We start from the raw sequence: 20,103 nt of genomic DNA, 5'->3' as shown, positions 1-20,103 counted from the left end.
CCCCTCACACAATGTTTCGCATGTCAGAGATTTGGCAATCAAGGAAGGGGGCATAGGGGAAGAGGTCAGGCTTTCCAGTTTGCACTAAAGGGCTCATACACCAATTAGGTTGGAGATTTTGGAAAACTGGCTGGGGGAATTTCCAGACACTGAAGCTGCCACCAGATTATTTTGGGGTTTCAAGGACGGGTTTAAGATAGGTTACCAGGGTCCCCGTCAGAGCAGGTGGTGTGACAATTTGAAGTCAGCTAAGGAGTTTCCACAGGTTGTTCAGCAGAAGTTACGGTTGGAAGTAGGAGCAGGCAGAGTTGCTGGTCCTTTTGTTCATTGTCCAATGCACAATTTGATTGTTTCGCCTCTGGGGGTGGTGCCTAAAAAGAAAGCTGGGAGTTCCGCTTGATACACCACCTGTCGTGGCCCGAGGTGTCCTCTACTAATGACTTCATATCACAAGAGGATTCTAGTGTGACTTACGCCTCTGTGGACGATGCGTTGAGGTTGGGCAGGTCAGCGGGGAGAGCTGCGCAATTGGCTAAAAGTGATATACAGTCTGCATTCCGGCTTTTACCCATTCATCCTTCTGATTTTGGTCTGCTAGGTATGCACTTTCAAGGAGCATTCTAGGTTGATAAAGTTCTTCCCATGGGGTGGTTGGTATCATGTGCACTATTTGAAACATTCAGCACTTTCTTACAGTGGCGTTTTACCTACATTAGTGGACATGAACTCATTTGTCACTATTTAGACTACTTTTTGTTCATTGGTGTTCAGAACTCAGGGCAGTGCCAAAAGGCTTTACAGATTTGTCAGAGTATGGCTCAGGAGCTTGGTGTGCAGTTGGCACCTGACAAAACTGAAGGTCCTAGTACACAACTGACTTTCTTGGGAATCGAAATTGACACTTTGGAAATGGTAGCAAGATTACCAACGGAGAAAGTGCAGGAGATTTCTGCCTTTTTGTCTTCGGTGGTTGAGGAACGTAAACTAGAACTCAGGAAGGTGCAGAAATTGTTGGGCTACCTAAAGTTCGCTTGTAGGGAGGTCAGGGCTGGGAGAACCTGGGTATGTCCCTGTCAGGGGCCTATCTCCCACACCGCAAAGTGCGCATTTCAGCAGTCATTAGGGCAGATCTGTACATATGGTTGACTTTTCTAGAAGACTTTAACGGAGTATCTTTGTTTTTTGCGGATGAAGATATGACTTGGCAAGTTCAGGTTTACTCGGATGCGTCTGGTGCTAAAGGTTTTGGCATATTCTGGGAGGGGCGGTGGTGCGCTGAAAGTTGGCCAGTGCATTGGCTACAACAGGGTCGCAGTATCGCCTTTTTAGAGTTATTTCCTCTACTTGTGGCATTGTATGTCTGGGGTGAGGAATTGCAGAATAGACCAGTCCTGTTCAATGTAGACAACTTAGCTGTAGTTGAATTGATCAATAAGCAAAAAGCCAAGGATTTGAGAGTTTGGAAGTTGTTGCGTGCATTCATGCTTAAGTGTCTACAGCTCAACATTGTTTTTAAAGCTAAACATATTCCAGGAATCAATAATTGTATAGCGGACACTCTATCTCGTTTTCAGTGGGCGAAATTCCGCAGGCTGGCTCCTGGGGCAGAACCCGACAAAACTCAGATCCAACAGTGTGTCTGGGCATGGGGGAGTGAGACTTGTCGAATTGGTAGAGAAATCAGTAGCAGCCTCTACGAGAAGAAGCTATCAGCAAGCCTGGAACGAGTACTTAAGTTATGGTAACACGTTTGATACACATGGGAGGATGGTGGATGATGAACAGTTTTTATTAGGTTTCGTGTTACACCTGATAGATAAAGTTTTTTTCCACACTACTATTTCTGAAAAATTGGCTGGAATTTCATTTTATGGGCAGTTAAGGTGGGAGAGGGATCCGGTGGGGGTGGGGGGGTATTAGTAAAAAAGGTTCTTAGAGGTTTAAGCAGAGAACACGCTGGTAGCAAACCGTTACATCAGCCGGTGACATTTGAGTTGCTGCAAAGGATGTTGTTGCAGTTGCCTTCTTGCTGTTATAATGAGTTTGAGTGTGGCAAGTTTCGGTTATGTTTTTTATGGTTGTTTTTTGGTGCATTTAGAGCATCTGAGTTACTAGGCTTACGCAATAAGGCAGGCATACGCAGTGATGACGTTTTTGTAGAAGACCAAAGGCTGAGAATTTGGTTGAGGGCTTCTAAGACGGACCAATTGGGCAGGGAAAAATGGGTTTTCTTGAATAGGAGTATGGTGGGGTTTTGATGTCCTGTGGGGGAATGGGAGGTTGTCCAGGCTTCTAGTTTTTTCACACCAGGACACATATTTTGTCATGCACAGGGGTGATCGATTTCCATTGCTCAGCTGTTGGCAGTGATGAGGAAGGTGCTCATTAGTTTAGGTGAGAATCCACTACGTTTCGGTAAACACTTCTTCCGTATTGGGGCAGTAACGGAGCCTGCAAGATTAGGGTGGTCTTGGTCAGACATTCGTAGGATTGGGAGATGGAAGTCCAAAGTTGCGAAAAATATGTTAGAAAATAATTTTCAATGAATCATTTGTTATCTTGTTAATGTTTGTTTTTCTACCTAGGTCAGATTCAAAGGCTTGTAAGTTTGAAAAAGACAACTTGGATTGTAGAACACTCCTTCGTAAAGTGGGCTGCTGTTTACGCTGAGCAACGGATTTGTGAGAGATCGCTTGGAATTACAAGTGTTAGCCATGAGGTGGTATGGAAGGGAAAAGGGGGAATGCGTTGGGGGGGGGTTTGTTTCCCATGTTGTCTCTGATGTGTTCTAGGGGGGGCCCTCCGGATTTGCTTGTCATTCACCTCAGTGAGAATGATCTAGTCGACTTATCTGGCCTGACTCTAATAAAATTAATGAAATTGGATCTGACCGCCATCAAGTCTAACTGGGAGGGCACCACGGTGATTTGGACAGAATTCATACCACGTCTGCATTGGAGAGGAGCAAGAAACCACACAGCTCTGGAGAAGGCGAGACGAAAGCTTAATAGAGACATTAGACTCTTTTGTGTGGGCATTGGAGTCAAGGTTCTATCTCACCCTAACATACAAAGCACTGAGGGGCATCTTTTTCGTGAGGATGGGGTTCATTTGTCACAGATGGGGCAAGCGTTTTATGTACTGGAATTGAGGGACTTGATCGCACAAATTTGGAAGGAAAATATATGGTGCTCTAGCAGAATGTCCTGAATTTTTCTCATGGGTGGGGCAGGAAAACTCTTCGGTTTTCCTGGATGGCGGATTTTTCTGGGGGGTGGGCAGATTTGAGCGGGATTGTCCATCCTCAAAGGGGGGGAGGTGGGGTACAGAGTCACGTGGTAAGGAAAGGAAAATGAAGGGGATCTATCAACAGGAGTCAGTTCTTCTGGGTCTGCTTGGGTCAGCATTGTGGGGGTTATGTTTTTGTAGATATGCCAAGTTAAATTTGCTTTATCAGATAATTTGCAAGATGCTTTTGTGAAGATATACGTTACTCCTGTCTTAATAAAGTGGCCTTTTTTGCTAAATAAAGAAGTTTTGGAGCGTGAGTTATTATGTGAGGAGGGACCCAGGGGGAGCTGGGCGCGAGCCATTCTCCCCCTGGGTTGTTTCGCGTAGTAGAGCGGGCCACCCAGGTGTGGGGATAGGGCTAATTGGCGAGGCAGCCGGCGCGCGGGGTCAAAGGTTATTTATATGGGTCAGGCGGGGCAGGAAAGTCACTGTGCCCGAGGGAGGCGGGAGGCAGAGGGTTTCAGTTTTGTCCCACCCACCTTTCCCCTTTTTTTTAATATGTTACAATTTTTCAGGTGTTAATTTGTTGTCAGCCTTGGGTACTGCTAGAGGTGGAATAATTTTTCTGCCACGATAAGACAGGTTTAGTTTAGCTTTTAAAACTGGTAGGCGGATTTTTCTGGGGGGTGGGCAATCTTGAGCAGAATTGTCCATCCTCAAAGGGGGAGGTGGGGTACACAGTCATGTGTTAAGGAAAGGAAAATGAAGGGGATCTATCAACAGGAGTCTGTTCTTCTGGGTTTGCTTGGGTCAACACTGTGGAGGTTATGCTTTTGTAGATATGCTAAGTTAAATTTGGGGATTTGCTTTATCAGATTATTTGCAAGATGTTTTTGAGAAGATATACGTTACACCTGTCTTAATAAAGTGGCCTTTTTTGCTAAATAAAGAAGTTGTGGAGCGTGAGTTATTGCTCGAATGGGGGGTTTCTTCTGTTTTTTCGTTGCTGTTCCGTTGATCGCGGGCAGAGCGGGACGCACTGCGTCGGGTGGGCTAGGTCTCGCGCCCCGGAGGTCGGCACCTCTCACTTGCGGGCAGGGCACTTCGTTCTCTATCCAGCCACCAGTGCACCTGCCTGCCGCCGGAGTGTACACCTGCTGCACATGCCTTCGCAGTGCAGGGCTGAGTTCCCCTTCAGCCACCAAAGTCATTTGTTGTTTTTGCCGTCGTCCTCATCAGTGTGAGGTACGGCGCAGGACTCGGCAAGGCCGCAGCATAAATTGGGGGACAGCAAACAACAGGACACGCACACTTTATGGCAAGGGGTATCGCCACAAGCGGTCACTCCGCCTTTTAGTGTACCCTCGGGCTGCGCCCGGCCCTTGGGCTGTGAGGTGCGATGTACTATATGGTAGAGGCCAGGTGGTACTCTACATCTGTAACACTTTCCGACAAGAGTTTTCAATGTTAACTATAGTTTTATTTTCTAATTGGTATATACAATTGTCATGAACTTACATTTGCTGCATTTCTATGTGCTGAGATTCTGAAGAACCAGACAGTCTGCATGCAGGCTGACAAACCTTGCAATTAAAATATTTATTAAATAAAAAGCTATCATTGGGGTATTGGTGCTGTGGAGATTGGACTGTGAGAATTCTCTTCCCTCCAGTCTACCAGAAACCAACTTGGCTCTTCTCGCAGCAGTTTTTCATGCAGCGGCTTGTTTTATCAGAGGCTACAGCAAAGCTTACCACATCACTCCCATCCTGCTGACTCCTAGTTCAAAATGCATTGCTTCACACACAAAGCTCTAAATGACTCTTCTTCCTCTTACCTAACCGGAAAACTGAAAATCTTTGGTGTTCAACATGATTAGAAGTGCAACAAGGGTTTGAAACTCTCTCCCTCTAGCTCTTCGCACGACTCCATGTCATGCCACCATTAACAAGCATTTGCAATGCAATTGGTCTCGCATTTGTGAAAGTTAGAGCGATTGGCTTTGTAAATGACTATGTTTTTTACTTTTTTTTGTTTGCAGTGGAGCGATCATTTAGATAACGAGAGTTAGAGCTATTGGTGTGGAAAATGTAAATATGTATGTGCTCTGGACTGGAGTGGATGTATGTGGTTTGGAGAGGAATTATGTGGTTACCATCCAGATTATGTGAGCATTTAAGAAGCAGAGGTACAGTTAGGATGGATGGGTTGGTGGAATGACAGTTGTTTGTATGAATGCTTGAATGGATGCATAGCTGTATGAGTACATGGATGGATGGCTGGGTGATCAGATAAATAAAACAAGCATTTGCAATGCAATAGGTCTCACATTTGCAAGAATTTGAACTATTGGCACGGCAAATGACAATGCCTATTATTTATGTGTTTTGAAAACCTGTAAACAGTGCATAAACATGCACTTAAACACATAAATAAAAGTTATTTTTATTTATAGTTCCAATAGCTTAAATTATCACAAATGTGAGACCTATTGTATTGCAGATACTTGTTTTAAGAGCTCTAAGTAGGACATTTTGATGGCTTCTCAATTTCCAAGTTTTGATGAGATACCACCACCATGGACCACTGATGACACTTAGGTAGCTGACTGATGGAGTGTACAATTCAACATAAACTCAGTCCATGATGCCCGACAACACTTGCAACAAAAAGTTCAGGTGAGATGGCAGAATGGGGTGGTGGGGGCGGGAGTTAGAGGTGCTGAGGTCACTAGATATTAAAAGTGAATATCGAGGAGTGACGGCCCCCTTGGGGTAGCGATGTTGAACAAGTGAGGTGGATGTATTGCTTTTATTGTGGAAGTACTAGGCATAAAGGGCAACATGCATGGGGGTGGGTGTCATGTACCTGGGGGCAGTACAGTTTTTCTGCTATGATGGCTGTGGAGAGTGTGTGAACAACGATGTTTTGGCCCCAGAGGGGCGGCCGCTGGCGTGGGGGAGGAAGCTTAGCACTGCTGCGAGAGTCAAAGCTGCAAGCAACAGAGTTACCCCTCCCTTTTAGGTATGTGTCTGTGTGGAGCAAAAGATGAGCAAATGCCGAGTCATATGGGGCCGCTGTGCTTCTGCACCAAGGTGGCAGAGATCCCCACTAAGCCTGGTGAGCGGATTTCAATGACTGTGTCCTTAGGGAGCAAAGCTAAAGGGGCCCTATCAGATTTGCAACATAACAGGGGGAGTCCCTCCTTCCCCTGGTACATTATTTACTGCTTGGTAGTGGTCCTGTGATTAGGAGGGAGGAGGTGGGGTGGTATTGGGGTTTGTAGGATGCCAAGGCAGCAAGTGGTGCAAGGTTTTGGGTTTAATGCCTCGGAGACGGGTTTTTTCCGTGGGGACTAGGGGCCAGATGTAGGTAATTCATATTTACCGACTCTTAAATACCGAATTTTACCGATTCGGTATTTAAGAGTCGGTAAATATGAAGGGGGGAGATGTAGGTATTACAGATTCTGTAAATACCGAATTGTTGAGATTCGGTATTTACCGATTCTGTAAATACCGAATCGGTATTGCCCATTGATTCCTATGGGCCTTCAAGCCCATAGGAATCAATGGGCAATACCGATTCTGTAATTACAGAATCGGTAAATACCGATTTTAGCAAGGGTGCAGGGGGTGTCACTTTGACACCCTCTAGCACCCCAAAGACGGACATGTGTGCCATGTGGCACACAGACATGCTCTAAGGGCATGTCTGTCTGTCACATGGCTAGGTGTGCATGCACACATGTGCATGCACACCTGGAATCGGTATTTTACCACCCAATTGGATTGGGTGGTAAAATACCGATTCTGTAAATTTACCGAATCTGTAAAAATGGCCCCTACATACCAAATACCCATTTACCGGTCGGTAACTGCCAAAATCGGCCGTTACCGGTCGGTAAATGGCCTCCTACATCTGGCCCTAGGCTTCTTACGGGGAGGGGGCAGACGGAGGGGTACACGTGGCTGAATGAAGTGTATTGTTAAATCCCTTTACTTAGCTGCGTTTTGTGTTACTTTTCCCATTCTTTTTAGGACTTACTAGGTGAACAAAAAAAAAACACAGGGGTTGGGTGTGGATCGGTACAGACTGTGGGTTTTAGGATTCTCACTCATAACGCAGACATGTGGGGTGTTACACTAATTTATTCATGTAGCAGAGATGTGACAGGTTAGATGCGATTTGTGCAGACTCTCCCAATCCTACTGCATGTTCCAAGAGCCTGGGGCAAGCCCATAGTACAGTCACTCATGCCATGAGTGTACTTTGAAATAAAGAGACCTTACCAGCCTGCGTACACATGAAGATCTGCTGCATCTGGGTTCAATGAGTTCATCAGTCCTGCGCCTCTGTGCGGCCGCCATTGCTTAAAGATCCCCTTTGGTATCGCTTTGTTCGCCCTAAGTTGGCAGGGTATGCCCAGACGTGGGTCCCTTGCTCACTTTGCCACTGGATTCAAGCTAGCCTGGCTGATGACGGTTGAATAGCCAGAAACCGGTACCATGATGCTTGTTTCCGTTCCAGGGAAGACATGGCGTGGCAGTTCGGGCTGAACTGTTCCCATGAGGCACAGGGTCAGACTGATTTGCATATGGCCATGTCTGAACTGGGGTGGTGGAGGGAGCTAAAGAATGATGATGGAGTAAACCCAGACCAGTTGACTGGGGGTGAGTGTTTGATTTGCTCAAGTGCTCCGTCCATCATCCCCTTTGGTATTGCTCAAAGACAGCGTCACTGGAGTTGTGTGGTGGTGGCAGCCGGCACTGTTGAACACAATACTTCAAGCCATGGTAGCTGGGTGGGGATGCGCACTGCGCACACGCTCCACAAAAAAATCAATAAAGAAAATTGAAACAAACTCCCCGCCGGATGTCCCAGAGTGGCCACAGTCCTGTCGCAGGTATGTGTGCCCGTGAGCTGCCTCTGTTGCTGTGGCTTGCACGCTTGTCTCTTGGCACTAGACGCGGTACGTGTTTCTGTTTCCCGCCCACCGTGCGATAGGAGGAGCCCCAGAAAGTGCTGGAAGTCTGCGCTACTCCTGGGTGACAGCAAACGGGGAACCCAGAGACGAACTCCAGCAGCACCCGGGTGCCAGGCGGGACTAGCCTGCCCCACTGCCACGTCGGCTGCCCGTCAGTCTCACTTGGAAGGAGGCAGTAGCGGGCAAGGGTGGACACTGAGGAGAGCAGGAGCCGAGGGCCGGCTGAAAGTTAGCACTGGGGGAGCCTGGGAGAGGAGGAAGGGACTGACGCTTGAGGAACATGCATGTGCTACTGGGTAGCCAGGAAGCCGGCCGGGGCTCCTGCTTGGTGCTGGGCGCGCTGCCTCTGCACTGCCGGCTGGCTGACACCCTAGGTGAGTCCGTCCATGGTCTTGTGACAGTGGGGGTAAAGTAGAGGTAGTACCGCTGGAGAAAAGAGCGATGGAGCGCGCAGCTGTAAAGCACCTACTGGGCATATAGTGCTAAGTGGCGCTGGAGGAGGTGAGTATGCACAGGTGCTGTTGTAAGTGCAGTGCATTACGTGCCAGATACAAGGGGGTAGCGTGAATGCACCCTGTGTGCAGCATGTGTCTGCCCGTAGTCGCGCTCGGAAGGAACGCGGACATCGGGAGGAGGGCGAGAACAGGACATCAACAGAAAGGACGGTAGAGAAAGCGAAAGCAAAATCACGCCATGCACGCATGCTGCTTACACCCTGCGACCTGTACGCAAATCTCATGTCCATGGAGTTGTGCTAACGCCGTCGTATGCGTCCACAACTGCAGTCCTTTGTGCGCGTGCACATGTCCTGTCCCCCTTCCAAACTAAAGTCGACAACAATAGATCTCGCTAGCGACAGCGCTTCGCGCTGCGTCGCTAGGCGAGACCTAAAAAGATGGTAGGTGATGCATGGGTAGGATAGATACAGAAGGTTCGTATGGAAACAGAAAGATGGATACATAAGGAAAATATTCATAAAAAGGAAATGTTAGTACTTTATTGGACGCTTGGTCAAGACGAGATGATAAATCAGGTTATATGGTGGTCCAGAAAGCAACAAATGGAAAATCCCATTTACAATCCAGGAGTTGATGTTGGTTTTGCGCCCGTACCCCAAAATTATGCTTACTTCTCAGCTGCATGGATGCCTGTCTAATCTGCACACTTCCAACACAGTATTACACTTGGGCACAGGTTTAACCAATTCAAATCTGAAATGCTGTGTCCCATCAAACCTTACAGGCGATGGTTACTAATTATGACTGACGAAGGAAAAGTGTGATGACTTGTACCATTTATAGCACTTGCATGTGGTTTTCTACGCGTTGCAAGGACACGTTAACAATGTCCTGTTGATGAATGCAAGTATGTCACTCTGTGGCATTGAGACTGCCAAATATAGGTCTATTTGTAAGCTCTCTGGTGCATGTGATGCACACAGAAGGCATGCTGCACGTTTCCATACCCTTGCAACTTGTAACCATATGAGGGCGAGGAAGGGATGGCATGACTGGCACAGCAGGGGCAGCATTACAATCTTTTTGTTTTGAGTACTGCAACATTTTCAACTGAACCTTCACAGCATCTTCCCAGTATCTCTCTAGTACTTACTTGATTGCAAGACCAAACAAAATATATGACATTCTGAATGTTTAATGTGCTGCTTTAGTTGATGGCCTAGGTAAAACTTCATATTCTCTCACCAAACAACCCACCCATACATTCACTGAAGCTCTATTGAGAAGAAATATGGCTGAACTGCGCTCTGAGAAAACAGTAGTCTAGCCTCGGAAATCAGAAGTATAACTATACCTAAAGCACACTCCAGAAACAGCCTTGTATGCCTGACAAAATGCAGCATACAGTTTCAGGCTCGTGATCAGCCTGTATTGCAATTTAACGCACTTTTGCCGAACATGAGCTGCTGTTCCTGCCCGGACAGACCACCGCCCCTGCCTTGCACAAACAAATGGAGCTTCGAGGCCATACGCGTCTCACCTGCTGCTGCAGCGGCCTGAACCATGTGGGCTCGTTGCTGCCTTCTACGGGCCCCAACAGCCACCAGATCGACTGCAGCAACTCGGCCAGCCTTGGGGACGGAGGGAAGGCAAATATGGAGTTCTTTGGACTAGTGCAGCACCCGTTCAGTGTCATCCTAAAGGCGCCATATTAGTTAAGGTACTATCAACACTGAAGGTAATCAGTGTAGGATGCACCATTATGGTAAAGGGCTCACAAACTTAATACTATGGCAGCAACACAAAACAAGCAATGGTGAAATAAAAGAGACAACTTATACCAAAGACATGGTCATGGTCATATGGAGGGCAGACTTCATGCATTTACACTCACAGTGTCCAAACGAGCCCCCACTCCTTTATTCTCACCACTGACTGACAAGAGAAGCAAGGGGAGTAGGAGAGACTGGGAGAGAGAGCTGAAGGGTCGGAGGCGCTATGTACGAGCTGCAGTTTTCATTTGTTGCACACACACAGTGATAAAGCGCAGCGCGCCACGCTGCAATAATTAGAAACAAGCAGTGACTGGCAGAAAGCAAAATTTTAAAAAAGAGTTCTGCCAAACAACACAAAGAATGCAAGCGTATGGAAACTGTAATTGGCCAGTGCTCCTCAGCCTTGAAGGGAAGTGAGGTATCAGCTGCAGGAACAAGTTAGGAGGCAGCAAAGAAGAGCGATGCTGCAGTGAGCCTATGGTAAACAGCAGGCAGGGAATGAGAGGTATTATTGATTACAGCATGTCTTGCAAGCAGTGCATGCGTGCTGCCTAGGCTCGACCTAAAAAGAAATTCAAAATCCTTCTTCTTGAAAGACAATTTGGCTACGACTATGCTAGCCCTCACACTTATCACCTTGGACTCAACCTTGTCGATATTATGCTTTCAAAATATTTTTGCTTATATGTTTGCACTTGATTACTGTTCAAACCTGCTCTCTAGTTCCTTGTAAATTGTATGCTGTTTGCCTTGCTTTTGTTTGTGGGGTTGCTCTCGGCAACTATTGAACCTGTTCTCTTGTGAAGCATTTTACTGCCCATTGGCCATGATAGCACTATATAAATGTGAAACAATAAAGTACTCTTAAGTTTCCTTTAAATGTCCGCCTGGTTTACTGATGTGCACTTACTTTCCTTTGCTTTTCAGTGACTTCAAGAATTGCTGGTTTGATTTGTTTCAGTTTGCTTTTATGTGACTATGGGACTTACTCCAGTTTGCTTTAATGTGACTGTCTTATTTGATCTAGTTTCTCTTTAGACAGGCTGTTCATTCAATTAAATCATTTTATGTGGCTATGTATACATTTTGAGGTGGCGCTATTGCAAGTGTCTTACTTAGGGTGCTATCTAAATGCAGCCTTTGTGAAAAATGATTCTTCTCACAGCAGGGACACAACATGTGTGAGGTTTTACTGCTGGCTGTAATCAAGCTCTGTGAAGTAGTAATTTGGCACAGACAAAAGGAAAGCATGACCTAGAAAATTCCTTATTTTGCACAACAAGTGGGATCCAACTACTTTTCACACCTACCAAATGGCAGTGTTAAGGAAGACTTAATCAGGGATGCCTTGCTAACAAAGCATTCATGACATTTCTAAAGGTCGCCCTGTATACATATGCACCACATACGCATCAGGATCACTACTGTATGAGCATAAACGTAATACTGAGCAACTGATCATCATGTTGTGTTTTCACAGTGACTTCATGAGCCATGCAGTTGTAGAAACCCTGGCTTTTGCACTTAGGGTAAAAGTCCATGGGCTGTTTATTCTTGTAGTTTCTCCTTTGTTTTTAAGAACTGAAGTTACGGGTAGGTAAGAAAGGAAGACACTTTGCGGAAGTCGAAACCACACCTTTCCTCAGCACTGTGAGAATGGATTCCTGCTTTAATAAGGTTCCTGCAAAAAGAACAACCGATGGACAGAATGCAGAACAATGTCATACATTCACCCCAGTACAGAGATCTAGGCCTAAATCCATCGTTTTTTTGCTCCCCATGCCATTCCAGTTTGAACCCAGCCATATCCAAATCAGCCTTGACCCTGCACCCAATGGGAACAGTCCAGTCCGAACTGCCAGGCCAGGTCCTCTCTGGACTGGAAACAAGCATCCTAGGACCGGTTTTGGGGTTTCACCCCATACCAGCCAGGATAGCTCAACTCCAGTGGCATGGCGAGCATCAGACACACATCTGGGCATACCCATCCCACTTGGGGTGACAAATGCAAAAAGAACAAATGATGGACAGAATGCAGAACAATGTCATACATTCACCCCAGTATAAAGATCGAGGCCTAAATCCATAGTTTTTTTGCTCCCCATGCCATTCCAGTTTGAACCTGGCCATATGCAAATCAGTCTTGACCCTGCGCCCAATCGGAACAGTAGGGGGAGTACCCCTTGGTGAGGGGTGAGGAAGACTGGCCTAAATACTAGACAATATAGCTGGCGATGGGAGCCGGAGTAGCAAAACGCGATATCTCAAGGCGGTGGGGGCGCGAACCAGTGTTTAATTTGTAAAATATTTAGTGCCAGGGATCTGACCAGGAGGCCACTACAGCTTGCACCACCCATCACCCTTGTCATCGCTGCCAAAACAACTACTAACCATCTCTCTCGCAAGTAAATGCAGAAGTTCAGATTATTCCAGGTCCCCAAAGCTAAAGGAATGGCTTGAGAGGCAGGTATTAGCAATTATAATGTATCTTGTATTCCTAAACTACCATTGTTCTGCTCATCTCTAAATTAGATGTGCAGCGCAACCATGTGGTGGACTGTTCTAAAAGTATGGTGTTGACAATTAGGTGCCGGTGCTGAACACCAGAAGCCAATTAAGTGCCGGTGCTGAGCACCAGAAAGCACCGGCTCAAATTATGCACTGGAGAACACTCCCCATAGTGTTACAGATTGGGAATTCGATCTTAATTGGTGTCAGAGAGCGGAAGAGGTGATTTATCAGAGTTGTTGCTGACCCAGGAAATGGGAAAAGATATGAGGGGCCTGGAGAAAATTCAGGCATTTGTGGGGGGGGAGTGTGGGGGAGAGGGGGTAGGCAGTTCAGATGATTGATCCGGAGTTGTGTAATCTTAATTTTGACATGTATACTACTACAATTACTTTGTGCACTTCTCCAGGTCGTGACAATATTGATGATGTTTCGATTCCAGCAATATTTGTCCACAAGATGTGTTCTTAATGCTATTTCACCTTATGTATACAGCTGTGCTTCTATTTGTCCTGCACGGTATGATGAGCGTTATCTTTATAAACAGATTTACAAATAAAAATATACATCGACAAATGTGTTTGATTGCGGTCTCTCATTAACTGTCAAGTGTACCCGATTAGTGAGTTCACAATACCTTCCAGCCACAAGAATGCAGACAACATGCTTGCACTGTTTTGGAAGGCTGTCTAATCCTCCATCTTGTTCCATGCTAGACCTGAGACATGCAAAGTGGATCCCACTGGTTTTAGTACTCAGACTCATACACACACACACGCACACACAGAGAGGCCTACTACTACACATATGTGGCACATCCTCCGCACACACAATGTCAGAGCAAGGTGCTGAGTTTTTATATCACAGTAGAACTTTAGGTAAGTGGGGCCTGTAGCCCACACCCTCACTGATACACATAAAAATGGTCCGGTCTACTGCGGAAGATCATAAAACACTATATGCTCCAACCACTGCCTTATGCACTAAACCTGCTACATTAGTGTGACGCCAGGGCCAAAATAAAAAGCCAGGATACCAGATAAATACGCAGTCAGGCACGCAAAGCAGGGTTACACACCCATAAACCATGAAGGCGAAATTCATGTACTAACAACAGACTTCATTCCTTTATTATTATCATTATTATTATGCGTATTTTGTGGAGCCCATGGCATCCTACAAATGTTTCCCAGGGCTGAGCTGATACAGTAAGGTTGTCACTCCAACGTGAGGTCACCGAAAAGTGGAATTTAAGAAGCATTTGAGGATGGAAACAAGCAGGTTTTAAGAGCTTCCTCAACACCAAGAATGAATTGCTTTCTATCATTGATGTAGGCAGATTATTCCAGAGTCTTGGTCCAAGGTAAAACAAGCATTTGCAATGCAATAGGTCTCGCATTAGGAAAGTTTGAGCCATTGGTATTGTGAATTACATTTTTTTTATTTATGTGTTGGTTGTGAAAATAGCTATAGTAATAGCTAAAGTAATAGCTTTGTCATTTACAATGCCAATAGTTTTAACTTTCACAAATGTGACACCTATAGCATTTGTAATGCAATATGTGTTGTATTTTCACGAAAATCCAAGAACAGAAGTGAAATATTACCATTTTTTTGTGACATTTATAAGACAGACGTCATTGTTGTTCGAGTACTTTACGCTGGTGTTTGGATTCCTGTAAATCCCCAGTGTTGCAGGGTGCTTAAGAATTTTGTGATCACAGTGGTACTGAATTCCGGGCTGGGGGGAGGGGAGGAGAGAGAGAGAGAGAGAGAGAGGGAAGGGAGGGGAGGAGAGAGAGAGAGAGAGAGAGAGAGAGGGGAGAGAGGGAAGGGAGGGGAGGAGAGAGAGAGAGAGAGAGAGAGAGACACAGGGGAGGAGAGAGAGAGAGAGGGGAGGAGAGAGAGAGAGAGAGAGATAGGGGAGAAGAGAGAGAGAGAGAGAGAAAAGGTGGGGAAGAGAGAGAGAGAGAGAGGGGGGAGGAGGGAGAGAGAGAGAGAGAGAGAGAGAGAGAGAGAGCTTGGGCTATAGTATGCGGCAGCGTTGGGTATAAAAAATAAAAATTAAAAAAAGAGGCCAAATTATGTGGTAACAAATGTATAACAATCACAAAGTTGTATAAAACAATTAACACTCATACTTCATCACTTAAAAATATGTGAATTAAACGCAAAATCTGAAGAGAACCTGAGCGATAAGGTGCCTAGGCAAAAACAGGACTAACATTGTTCCTGCCAACCGCTTTGAGAATTATTACCTTTTCAACAAATACCCGGATAAAACCGATCTGTATTTATGTAATATAGTGCCAACGTGCTGCCGCTGAGTAGCATCAGCGAGCTAGGAGTATTGCGTTCACGTACTGACGCAAGTAGTGCACATTTTCATGCGACAGTTTTTTTTTCAATATGCCGCCTGCCACGTAAATGTCACTAGGGTATGTGGCACCAGCGCTCTTATTTCTAGGTGGCATGTGTTGATTATGGGGGTGTCGCGGGCTTAACACAACCACACGGTGTTTGTTTCTGTGACAGAGCTCTGGGGGGCGCCTCGGTTAAGTGCCCCTCGTTTATTAACAAGTGGAGAGCTTTTGAAATGATTGCAGAACGCTGCAACCTGCTTGAGTGGCCTGGCGAGCGTCCCATAATGCATTCAGGCCAGATTATGCAATACATTCAATAGTTTTGAAATGCTGGGGCATCTCAGAGGCTTTGCACGCTGGGGCGCATGAGGCAGTGAGGCGCACACACACACACCCACACGAACACGCACACAAACTGGGTAATGTGCACACCTCCAGGACAATGGGAGATCGTGTGCCAGAATAAACTCCAATCCACAGAACCCCACTTTCATTGTATACCAATAATAATATTGCAATAGTGAGGAGGCTTAACTGGTGTACTCTTTTGTAGATTACCGAAAATTACTTAAGACAACTAACGAGAAATGAAGATGGTGCAACAAAAATAATTTTGACACAAGTTACACCCCAGAACTAAGAATGGTAAAAGAAACCTTGGAGATGTAAGGGCACTTGAGGATAGGATCGCTGCCTCACAGGAAATAGCGGGAAACAAGGCTGTGGGTTTAGTCACTAAACCCACAGCCTTGTTTCCCGCTATTTCCTGTGAGGCATCGCAACAATAATTAGAACAGTAAAACTTTAAGTACAAAGGCAGAAGGGAGAAGCCTGCTCCAGATCCAGGGTTGCCAGCACACATCATAATGCTCCAATACACATTCCAGATCTGCCAGTACATCTCACATACCTAGTATTTTCCGGAAGAAAAATGGACGACACCTGTGGCTGGGTATACACCCCCCCCGTCAAACAAAAGGAGCATAATGGGGAGCCGTGGCCAATGGCCTAAAGGTCCAGGGAGCCGCAGGATGAAAAAGTTTTGGGAACCACTGGTTTAGTGGGTTAGCTCAAAAGACAAAGGTGTTGAATCATGGATAACTCTACATTTTGATACCCTGAAAGGAAGCTCACTGTAGGAATAAGAAGGAAAAATATTCAACGTTAAACTGCATCTAATAAAAGAAATGGAGTCAAACCAAAATTATAGATGTGCCTCATTATTCACCGTGCCAACGTGGTTGTATGTGGTGAGAATATAGTATTTGCCCAGCCTTCCCAGATCATGACATGGGCAATTAACTCATTTAATAAGCAACACTTAGGCCCGATTACGGATGGCTCGATTAATTGCGATATGAGCAACTTTTAAAGCATATAGTACAAGCCGTGAAATGGATCTCGAACACACCCTCACAAGCATAAATTTCAGCATGTAAACCCTGACAAAATTTACTGGGGCACAAATTCCCAATAAAAAAGGGACATGCGGATTTTGGAACAATAAATGTCGTTTATAGGACAGTATTCGTAACTAGGTGCTATTTATCACACTGGGTATTTTCTGATCCCACAAGTTTTGGAATATATCAGGTATGAGACATATCTCACCGTTTTCTGGGCTGACTGTCGGGTTCTTTGAGAATAACCACAAATATACCATACGCAATGCAGGTTAAAGCGCCTGGAGGAACATAAACTAACCCCACATTGAGAGACATCAATGGCAGAAGCGATATTACATTAAATCAAACTTCGGGTTGAAAACAAATCTCTTTGTGTTATTAAATTCCACATCCTGGAAAAACTGGCGAGCTACTGAATCCCATTCATGCAGTTGTGATCAGCGCCTTTATGTCTGACCCAACTGAGAGTAAAACATAGTGGCCATATTTAGGAATCCAGCCGGGCATCACTCACAGCCCTCGACTCTGAGAATGATAATGCAGTGTAACCTCTTTGATTTAAGAAACTCGTGGAAACTCAACTTTTCTTGGCAGAATTCAAATACATCCCACCCATGGGGAGGCAGGCTTTAGGGATCGGGAGAGGGGGGTGAGAGGGCAGAGCCAGGGACTGGGCCACCTTCACCTCACAACAGCTGCCACTGGAATGGAGGACGGCAGAAACAAGCGGGCGAATTCCAACTGTTATGCTTGGAATTAAAAGGGAAGGAAAGAACGGGAAATGGTTGCTGATAGGCGTGACTGCCTAGCAAGAATGTGTGAGGGCAGCGACAGCGGACTACGTTTGAAAGGGTGAGTTTCTGGAAGCCTCTGATCTTGTTGTGGACACCCGAGAGTACTTTGGAATATGATTCAAGGGAGGCGTGCTTTGATGTTTCCATCAGCACGCACTCAAACAGCAAAAACACAGCCGTGCTTTCTATTTTAAACAAGCACATACGTTGAATAATTAGAGGAGACCCAGTTTTTGCGATAAACTATCGCTTTATCAGAGATTTGAAGCACTTTTTGCAGTATGTTGTGACTATTTTACCTTACCCCGGCCTTGCCTTGTCGCGCCGGTGAACGTGGTTGTTTTCGGCGAAGACAGTGGGGCTGAGTAAAAAACACATGTGCGCCGCTTATCTGTTGCACGCAATGCCGTCCAAGTTTTCAAATACGTTTGCAGTCAAGTACAAAGTTTGCGTAATCCGCCAAGAACATACCTCATTCGCTGCCAAATGATGTGCCTTTAAGCACGGGACGCTTTGATCGAATTTACGGGAAGCAGGCTTTTTACAAGCGCCCATAACACAGATTTTCCCATTGATGAACACCGGAAGCAGATGTCCGGCCCGCCGCCTGGTTGTGGGCGGGGCCGGGAAGAGGTGGGTCCGCTCCGACTGCCTTGCGGAAGCTTTGCCTGTTGTCCTCCGGTCTCCCGAGTCGTGAGGGAGACCGGAGATGCCGTGCCAGCCATGGCGGGGGGGGGGGGGCCCGCGCAGAAGAGGGAGCCCCCGCTAAAGAAGGAGAGACCGGCCCGCCGCCGAGCGCCAGCCGACCCGGTGAGTGCCGAATAGAGAGGAGGGGCGTGAGGCCTCATGTAGGCAGCGGCCGGGGGCGCTTCTATGTATGTGTGTGTGTCTCTGGTGAGGGTGTGTATATGCAGTGTGTGTGCGCGCATGTGTGTGTATGCGACGGCGGGTTCTCTGTATGTATGGGTGCGTGCATGGGTGCTCGTGTGTGTGTCTCTGGGTATGCGCATGCGTGTTGGTGCTTGCTTCCGAGGCAGGAGAGGGGCACGACGCTGTGCGCGCCCACGAGGTGCAATCTGCGCTCGTGCACCTTCTCGTCCGTCCTTTCCTCGAGACAGCTAACTATACGTCTCCAACCCTGGAAGCATCCTTTGGATGCTCATTCCAGGGCGAGACCTAAAAATGATCGGCCTACTTGGCGGGATTTTTAGATTGTAAGAATTACGGACAGCCTCAATTGGCTGGAGCGCAACAAGTGTGCAGGGAGTACAGAGATTCCAACAATCTCAGATAGAAAGGACAAGTTCAAGTTCAGAAATTTGTATAGCGCACTATTCACCCAGAGGTTCTCAAGGCGCTTGAGGGGGGGGGGGGGGCTTTACTTATCGAATATCCAAGTTTTTAGTTGCTTTCTGAAGGAGAGATGGTTCTGTATAAGGCGGATGTGGGTGGGGAGGGAATTCCAGGTTTTGGCCGCTAAGTAGGAGAAGGATCTTCCCCCCATGGTGGATTTATGGATGCGCGGAATTGCGGCGAGGGCTTGATTGGACGATCGTAATTGGCGGGTGGGGGTGTAGAAGGACAGTCGCGTGATGAGGCATTCGGGTCCTAGGTCTTAGAGGGCTTTGTGTGCGTGGGTGAGGAGACGGAACGTTATTCTCTTGTTGACGGGGAGCCAGTGGAGGTCTTTCAGGTGAGCGGAAATGTGAACTTGACGGGGGATGTCCAGTATGAGTCTGGCTGAGGCGTTTTGGATGCGTTGGAGTTTTTTCTTTAGTTTGGCTGTGGTTCCGGCGTAAAGGGTGACCGTCTTTCTTGTTTCGGTGGGGATCCAACGGAAGATTTTTTTGAGCATGCGTAGGATGTTGAAGCATGATGATGAGACGGCGTTGACTTGTCTGGTCATCGAGAGGGAGGAGTCCAGGATGAAGCCCAGGCTACGTGCGTGATCCGTAGGTATGGGTGCGGTTCCCAGGGCCGGAGGCCACCATGAGTCGTCCCAGGCGGAGGGGGATGAACCTAAGATGAGGACTTCCGTTTTGTCCGAGTTTAGTTTTAAACGGCTGTTCTTCATCCACTCGGCTACTTCTTTCATACCTTCGTGTAGGTTGGTTTTAGCGGTGTTTGGGTCTTTGGTGAGGGAGAGGATCAGCTGGGTGTCGTCTGCGTAGGAGATGATGTTGAGGTTGTGTTGGCGCGCGATGGCTGCGAGGGGACTCATGTATACGTTGAAGAGGGTGGGACTGAGTGACGATCTTTGAGGAACGCCGCAGATGACTTCGGAGGCTTCTGATCTAAAAGGGGGAAGGCGGACTCTCTGGGTTCTTCCGGCGAGGAACGAGATGATCCAGTCCAATGCTTTTCCTTGTATTCCGACGTTGCTGAGGCGTTGTATGAGGGTGCTATGACAGACTGTGTCGAAGGCTGCGGAGAGGTCAAGTAGGATGAGGGCAGCTGTTTCTCCGTTGTCCAGTAGAGTTCGAATGTCGTCTGTTGCTGCGATGAGGGCGGTTTCGGTGCTGTGTTTGGCTCGGAAGCCGGACTGGGAGGGGTCGAGGGATTTGTTGGATTCAAGGAAGGC

The 20,103-nt window shown here is 46.8% G+C and overlaps 1 protein-coding gene and 1 long non-coding RNA gene across 4 annotated transcripts in view; one reads left to right on the top strand and one right to left on the bottom strand.

The window, feature by feature from the left end:
* MPPE1 (metallophosphoesterase 1) overlaps window positions 1–20,103 on the bottom strand; it is a 766,027-nt gene that overhangs the window by 243,460 nt on the left and 502,464 nt on the right. The gene's annotated exons all lie outside the window — the stretch shown is intronic.
* LOC144828945 (uncharacterized) overlaps window positions 18,028–20,103 on the top strand; it is a 48,682-nt gene continuing 46,606 nt past the window's right edge. Inside the window, exon 1 of the long non-coding RNA XR_013610560.1 lies at window positions 18,028–18,332. This is a non-coding gene — a long non-coding RNA (uncharacterized LOC144828945). The remainder of the gene's footprint in view (window positions 18,333–20,103) is intronic.

The sequence above is a fragment of the Lissotriton helveticus genome, chromosome 4_1, assembly GCF_964261635.1.
Source record: "Lissotriton helveticus chromosome 4_1, aLisHel1.1, whole genome shotgun sequence".
Taxonomy (NCBI): Eukaryota; Metazoa; Chordata; class Amphibia; order Caudata; family Salamandridae; genus Lissotriton; species Lissotriton helveticus.
This window is presented reverse-complemented; position numbering and strand designations above follow the sequence as displayed.